The 8,277-nt window shown below is 43.9% G+C and overlaps 1 pseudogene; it reads right to left on the bottom strand.

The window, feature by feature from the left end:
• Nucleotides 1–7,828: 7,828 nt before the first annotated feature.
• On the bottom strand, nucleotides 7,829–7,946 carry LOC140191956 (5S ribosomal RNA; annotated as a pseudogene).
• Nucleotides 7,947–8,277: the final 331 nt, after the last annotated feature.

Below are 8,277 nucleotides of genomic sequence, written 5' to 3' on the forward strand. Positions count from 1 at the left end.
TTCCCAAATATCGATTGGCATGTCCCTAGAATGAGGAGTTTAGATGGGGTGGAAGGTTTCTTGACACAATATGTAGATAAGCCTACAAGAGGCGAGGCTGTACTTGATCTGGTATTGGGAAATGAACCTGGTCAGGTGTCAGATCTCTCAGTGGGAGAGCATTTTGGAGATAGCGAATGGTATGCTGGCATTTATAGCGAGAGGATTTGAGTACAGGAGCAGGGAGGTACTACTGCAGTTGTACAAGGCCTTGGTGAGACCACACCTGGAGTAGTGTGTGCAGTTTTGGTCCCCTAATCTGAGGAAAGACATCCTTGCCATAGAGGGAGTACAGAGAAGGTTCACCAGATTGATTCCTGGGATGGCAGGACTTTCATATGAAGAAAGACTGGATGAACTGGGCTTGTACTCGTTGGAATTTAGAAGATTGAGGGGGGATCTGATTGAAACGTATAAGATCCTAAAGGGATTGGACAGGCTAGATGCAGGAAGATTGTTCCCGATGTTGGGGAAGTCCAGAGCGAGGGGTCACAGTTTGAGGATAGAGGGGAAGCCTTTTAGGACCGAGATTAGGAAAAACTTCTTCACACAGAGAGTGGTGAATCTGTGGAATTCTCTGCCACAGGAAACAGTTGAGGCCAGTTCATTGGCTATATTTAAGAGGGAGTTAGATATGGCCCTTGTGGCTACGGGGGTCAGGGGGTATGGAGGGAAGGCTGGGGTGGTGTTCTGAGTTGGATGATCAGCCATGATCATAATAAATGGCGGTGCAGGCTCGAAGGGCCAAATGGCCTACTCCTGCACCTATTTTCTATGTTTCTATGTTTACCACAGCATTGGAGAGGGATAGGAACAGACAAGTTAAGAAAGTGTCTCATTGGAGTAAGGGGAAATAAAAGGCTATCAGGCAGGAACTTGGAAGCATAAATTGGAAACAGATGTTCTCAGGGAAATGTACGGAAGAAATGTGTCAGATGATCAGGGGATATTTGTGTGGTGTTCTGCATAGGTACGTTCCAATGAGATAGGGAAAAGATGGGAGGGTACAGGAACCATGGTGTACAAAGGCTGTTGTAAATCTAGTCAAGAAAAGAAGAGCTTACGAAAGGTTCAAAAAGCTAGGTAATGATAGAGATCTAGAAGATTATAAGGCTGGTAGGAAGGAGCTCAAGAAAGAAATTAGGAGAGCCAGCAGGGGCCATGAGAAGGCCTTGGCAGACAGGATTAAGAAAACCCCAAGGCATTCCACAAGTATGTGAAGAGCAAGAGGATAAGATGTGAAAGAATAGGACCTATCAAGTGTGACAGTGGAAAAGTGTGTATGGAACTGAAGGAGATAGTGGAGGTACTTAATGAATACTTTGCTTCAGTATTCACTACGGAAAAGGACCTTGGCGATTGTAGGGATGACTTACAGCGGACTGAAAAGCTAGAGCATGTAGATATTAAGAAAGAGAATGTACTAGAGATTTTGGAAAGCTTCAGGTTGGATAAGTCACCGGGACCGGATGAGATGTACCCCAGGCTACCGTGGGAAGCGAGGGAGGATATTGCTGAGCCTCTGGCGATGATCTTTGCATCATCAACAGGGATGGGAGGGGTTCTGGAGGATTGGAGAGTTGCAAGTGTTGTTCCTTTATTCAAGAAAGGGAGTAGGGATAGCCCAGGAAATTATAGACCAGTGAGTCTTACTTCTGTGGTTGGTAAGTTGATGGAGAAGATCTTCAGAAGCAGGATTTATGAACATTTGGAGAGGCATAATATGATTAGGAGTGGTCAGCATGGCTTTGTGAAAGGCAGTTCATGCCTTACGAGACTGATTGAATTTTTTGAGGATGTGACTAAACACATTGATGATGGTGGAGTGGTAGATGGATTTCAGCAAGGCATTTGACAAGACGCCCATGCAAGGCTTATTGAGAAAGTAAGGACGCATAGGATCCAAGGAGAAATTCCTTTGTGAATCCAGAACTGGCTTGCCCACAGAAGGCAAAGAGTGGCTATAGATGGGTCATATTCTGCATGGAGGTCAGTGACCAGTGGTGTGCCTCAGGGATCTGTTCTGGGACCCATACTCTTCATGATTTTTATAAATGACCTGGATGAAGAAGTGGAGGGATGTGTTAGTAAATTTGCTGATGACACAAAGGTTGGAGGTGTTGTGGATAATGTGGAGGGCTGTCAGAGGTTACAGTGGGACATTGATAGGATGCAAAAAGGGACTGAGAAGTGGCAGATGGAATTCAACCCAGATAAGTGTGAGGTGGATCATTTTGGTAGGTCAAATATGATGGCAGAATATAGTATTAATGGTAAGACTCTTGGCAGTGTGGAGGATCAGAGGGATTTTGGGGTCCAAGTCCATAGGACACTCAAAGCTGCTGCACAGGTTGACTCTGTGGTTAAGGCGGCATATGGTGTATTGGCCTTCATCAATCATGGGATTGAGTTTAGGAGCTGAGAGGTAATGTTGCAGCTATATAGGACCCTGATCAGGCCCCACTTGGAGTACTGTGCTCAGTTCTGGTCACCTCACTACAGGAAGGACATGGAAACCATAGAAAGGGTGCAGAGGAGATTTACAAGGATTTTGCCTGGAATGGGGAGCATGCCTTATGAGAATAGGTTGAGTGAACTCGGCCTTTTCTCCTTGGAGCGATGGAGGATGAGAGGTGACCTGATAGAGGTGTATAAGATGATGAGAGGCATTGATCATGTGGATAGTCAGAGGCTTTTTCTCAGGACTGAAATGGCTAGCATGAGAGGGCACAGTTTTAAGGTGCTTGGAAGTAGGTACAGAGGAGATGTCAGGGGTAAGGTTTTTACTCAGAGAGTGGTGAGTGTGTGGAATGGGCTGCCGGCGGCAGTGGTGGAGGCAGAAATGATAGGGTCTTTTAAGAGACTCCTGGATAGGTACATGGAGCTTAGGAAAATAGAGGGCTATGGGTAAAGCCTAGGTAGTTCTAAGGTAGGGACATGTTCGGCACAGCTTTGTGGTCCGAAGGACCTGTATTGTGCTGTGGGTTTTCTGTGTTTTTATATTTCTAAGACGTTGGTGAGGCCTTATTTGGAGTTTTGGTCACCTACCTATGGGAAAGATGTAAATTAGGTTGAAATCATCTACCTGCTGAACCGTGTCTACGCCCACCTGGACAAGCCAGCGAGCACTGTGAGGGTCATGTCTTTTGACTTCTCCAGTGCGTTCAACACCATCCACCCTGCTCTGCTGGGGGAGAAGCTGACAGCGATGCAGGTGGATGCTTCCCTGGTGTCATGGATTCTTGATTACCTGACTGGCAGACCACAGTACATGTGCTTGCAACACTGTGTGTCCGACAGAGTGATCAGCAGCACTGGGGCTCCACAGGGGACTGTCTTGTCTCCCTTTCTCTTCATCATTTACACCTCAGACTTCAACTACTGCACAGAGTCTTGTTATCTTCAGAAGTTTTCAGATGACTCTGCCATAGTTGGATGCATCAGCAAGGGAGATGAGGCTGAGTACAGGGCTACGGTAGGAAACTTTGTCACATGGTGTGAGCAGAATTATCTGCAGCTTAATGTGAAAAAGACTAAGGAGCTGGTGGTAGACCTGAGGAGAGCTAAGGTACCGGTGACCCCTGTTTCCATCCAGGGGGTCAGTGTGGACATGGTGGAGGATTACAAATACCTGGAGATACGAATTGACAATAAACTGGACTGGTCAAAGAACACTGAGGCTGACTACAAGGGTCAGAGCCGTCTCTATTTCCTGAGGAGACTGAGGTCCTTTAACATCTGCCGGATGATGCTGAGGATGTTCTACGAGTCTGTGGTGGCCAGTGCGATCATGTTTGCTGTTGTGTACTGGGGCAGCAGGCTGGGGGTAGCAGACACCAACAGAATCAACAAACTAATTCATAAGGCTAGTGATGTTGTGGGGATGGAATTGGACTCTCTGACGGTGGTGTCTGAAAAGAGGATGCTGTCCAAGTTGCATGCCATCTTGGACAATGTCTCCCATCCACTACATAATGTACTGGTTGGGCACAGGTGTACATTCAGCCAGAGACTCATTCCACCGAGATGCAACACAGAGCATCATAGGAGGTCATTCCTGCCTGTAGCCATCAAATTTACAACTCCTCCCTTGGAGGGTCAGACACCCTGAGCCAATAGGCTGGTCCTGGACTTATTTCCTGGCATAATTTACATATTACTATTTAAATATTTATGGTTTTTATTATTTATTATTTATGGTGCAACTGTAACAAAAACCAATTTCCCCCAGGATCAATAAAGTATGACAATGACTGACTAAATAGTGCAGAGAAAATTTACAAGGATGTTGCTGGTTCTGGAGGACCAGAGTTATAAGGAAAGATTGAGTAGGTTCTGACTGTATATTTTGGAATGTAGAAGATTGAGAGAAGATTTGATCAAGGTATACAAAATTATGAGGGGTATTGATAGGGTAAATGCAAGCAGGGTTTTCCCACTGAGGTTGAGTCAGTGTACAACCAGAGGTCATGGGTGAAAGGTGAGAAATTTGAGGGAAACATGAGGGAAACATCGTCACTCAGAGGGTCACAAGATTGTGGAAAGAGCTGCCAGCACAAGTGGTGATTGCATGCTCAATTTCAACATTTATGAGAAATTTGGATAGGCACATGGATGCTAGGGGTATGGAGGTCTCTGGTATTGGTGCAGGCAATGGGATTAGGCAGTTTAAATGATTTTGGCATGAACTAGATGGGCTGAAGAGCCTGTTTCTGTGCTGTACTTCAGGCACTGATAGAGCCTTACTTAGAGCATTGTGAGCAGTTTGGGCACCTTGTGAAAAAAAGATGTGCTGACATTGGAGAGGGTCCAGAGAAGGTTCACAAGAATGAAAGGGTTAAAGTATGAGTAGTTTTGATGGCTCTGGGCCTGTATTCACTGGAGTTTCGAAGAATACGGGGGGGGGGGGGGAGGAGAGCAGGGATGTTATTGAAATTTATCAAATGAGTGGATCTGGAGAGGGTGTTTCCTATGGTGGGGGGGTCTTTAGCCAGAGGGTGGTGAATCAATGAAATTTGCTGCCACAGATGTCTGTGGAGGCAAGGTCACTGAGTGTATTTAAGGTGGAGCTTGATAGGTTCTTGATGAGTCAGGGCATGAGGGGATACGGGGAGAAGGCGGGAGATTGGGAGCCAAGAGGGAAAATTGGATCAGCCACAATGACATGGCAGAGCAGACTCAATGGGACAAATGGTCTAATTCTGCTCCTATGTCTTATGGGTCATTCCAGTGAGTGTTGTCCACTTAGTTTATGCTTTTATTACAAATACCTCATTCCATTTAAGTAAGGTCATCTTTTCTACCCTTGCTTTTAGTGCATTAGCTCAAGATATTTATGAAACTGCGGGTGATGCCAAAGGTCAGATACCAGCACAACAGCCGAGTACAGGGATCTGCAGCTGAAGTAAAGCTGGTAAACATGATTAGATCCTGCACATCTGAAGGAAGTTGTTGACTCTGATCAAAAAGTTTAATTAGTTTCAGAAAATTAAAGGTGCTAATTAAGTTCATTAATTATGACATTTATCTTTTTAATAAATGTTATTTTTTAAATTACTTAACTTCTCTGAATCTTATCAAAGATATTTAAAGATAGTTTCGAGCTTTGACTCAGATTCTGAAGGCATCAGCGGCACAGCTGTCAGGTATGTGTATTCAGGATTGACCACCTGAGGCCCAGTCACAGCCTACTTGTTTACACCAGATGGCTGAGATTTCAAGGTCCCCAATGAAATCAGCCCTCCAGGCTGAACAAAAGTGTGGCTGTGGCAATAGTTCAGCTATCTCGCCAAGACAATTGAATCTGACCTGCCCTGATTGTTGCCGTGAACAACTAGCATTGATATTACCTGTGGCACAAGCTGATCTTGACCACGCTGGTACATAGAGTTCTACATCTGGCCTCAGTTGCCTCTTAGGTGGAGGAAATATTTGGAGGGCTCCTGGTCTGGGGGCATTTGTACCAATGTCAAGATAAACTCTTATGATGATGTCTGCTCATCTATATCACCATATGACATAGGCCCCAGATTTCAAAGTAACAATTTCTGCAGCTTTTTGAACTACTCGGCAGAGCCTTGCAGCTGCTGAAACTAATGGGAAAAACTGGAAAGTAACTGAAGCTAAGAAAAATATTGAAACAATGTACTTAATGCATATTATTAGAACAGGATTGATAGTGATAACAATGGAAGCCTATTGTGCACCTTAACATTCAATCTCTGTGGGTGGTCCACACACAGTCTTGATTCTTTACCTATAAATAACACGAGGGTCAAATGCCTAGCCTGAAGACTACTTACAATGCATAGTTCAATCACTGAATTACTGCAAGATAGGTTACCTTAAGAGTCTTAATGCATTTTATTTCAAACTATATGCTGTCTATTTACATTAGCAATGTAACGCACAACTAGGCATTTGATTCGAGCTGTATACAAAATATACAACATTAAAGGAAATAAACAAAGGTTCAGACACTAACATTAGAATCTTTGATGTCTAGACCAGACATTTTGAAGACAATAGCTTTAAATAAGTAGCATTATAAATCTTACCTCATGAAATATGATTAAAGAACTTGACTGATTAAGACAGCAATTAATTGCTCGGATTCCAGTTTATGGAATGACTTCAGTGAACTCTGCATCTCAGAACCAGGTTTATTATCACTGAGACACTATGTCATGAAGTTTATTGTTTGTGGCATCAGTACACTACAATAAATTTTTTTAAAAAGTTGCAATAAGAAATATAAAAAATAAACAAGTGCAAAAAGATAGTGAGGTAGTGGACAGGGGTTCATTGTCCACTCAGAAACCTGATGGCAGACGGGAAGAAACTGTCTCTAAAGTGTTGAATGTGCATCTTCAGCCACCCCTACCTCCCCCTGATGATAGTAATAAGAAGGTATATCCTGGATGGTGAGAGTTCCTAATTATGGATACTACCTTCTTGAGCTATTGACTTTTGAAGATGTCCTCAATGTTCGGGAGGCTAGTGACCAGATGGAGCTGGCTGAGCTTACAACTTGATGACTTTGCTCAGCTTGGTTCATGTTCTGTATTTGTTTTCCCAATTTAAATATTATTCCTCTCCAGTACTTTAGACAACAAGCATACATCGGGGGTGGTGTTTGTAAGCCACTGGTCCTAGAGGCTCTTCAGCACCATCAAGGTTGGTAGAACATGTGCTGCCAATCAGAGCATTGGTTTTTGGTCCTGTGCTGGAAACTTCATTCTACCCATGATGCAATGGCTGGTCATTGCACAGAACTGGACGTGGGTCACAGGGCATTCCTTTCACAGACAAGGATTGGGAAAGCAGGGATATCCAAGGCCACACACCTACTTGAGCCTGTATTAGGATTGGTAGATAGGATTGGAATTAGAGCCCTGCAGGTCAGAACATGGCGAGAGGGACAGGTTGGGAATAGAATGCTCAAGGAGAGGTTACCTGTTACAGGTGGACAGTACATTTGGTGATAAGGGTGGTGGGGAAATCATAAGTTTAACATTTGCACAGTTAAATGAAAAAATCTGGTAGTTGGGTGAATGAGGGAGTATCTTTATTATCAGGGTAAGATATCACAGGATTGGCAGCAAATCAGGAGGTGCAGGGTGCCTGATGGAGATTAGAGGCAATATGAGATGCTGGTGAAGTGCAAATGTGTAAAGAATGAAAGGAAGTCACACATTTTACTTGAGGTGTCCCCATCAGTAAATGCCCTGCAGGGCCCAATTTATCAGGAGTGCCCACCAATAAAGAGCACCCCCTTGTGTGGACAAACAGCCTATGGCACGTGATATTCCCAGGGGGTCTCCCACCCAAGTACTAACCAGGCCTAAGCCTGCTTAGATTCCAAATCAGATGAGATTGAGCGTTCTCAGGCTAATATAGCCATAGGAAGTGTTGTTCCCAGGACTGGTTCCTGACATTGCCCCAAAGTAGTTTTTCATTGACATTATTGTAAGGAAATAAAAGTGATTTCTATTTAATAATGCTAGAAAAACAGGACTTTGCAATTAAATTTCCATGCAAGGAAATGGGACTGAGTATGAGCCAACCATTCAAGGATTGAAGAAACTTCCTTTTCGTTCCATTTACTGGTGAGGGAATGCCCAGTTTTAATCACACCTACCTCAAATTCCAGACTTGGAAACTTAGGCACCAACATTGTCATTGAGAAAGTGGCAGGAGGGGATCTTTGGTGGGAAATTATTTATTTTTACTTTATTT

This window comes from Mobula birostris, chromosome X, assembly GCF_030028105.1.
Source record: "Mobula birostris isolate sMobBir1 chromosome X, sMobBir1.hap1, whole genome shotgun sequence".
Lineage (NCBI taxonomy): Eukaryota > Metazoa > Chordata > Chondrichthyes > Myliobatiformes > Myliobatidae > Mobula > Mobula birostris.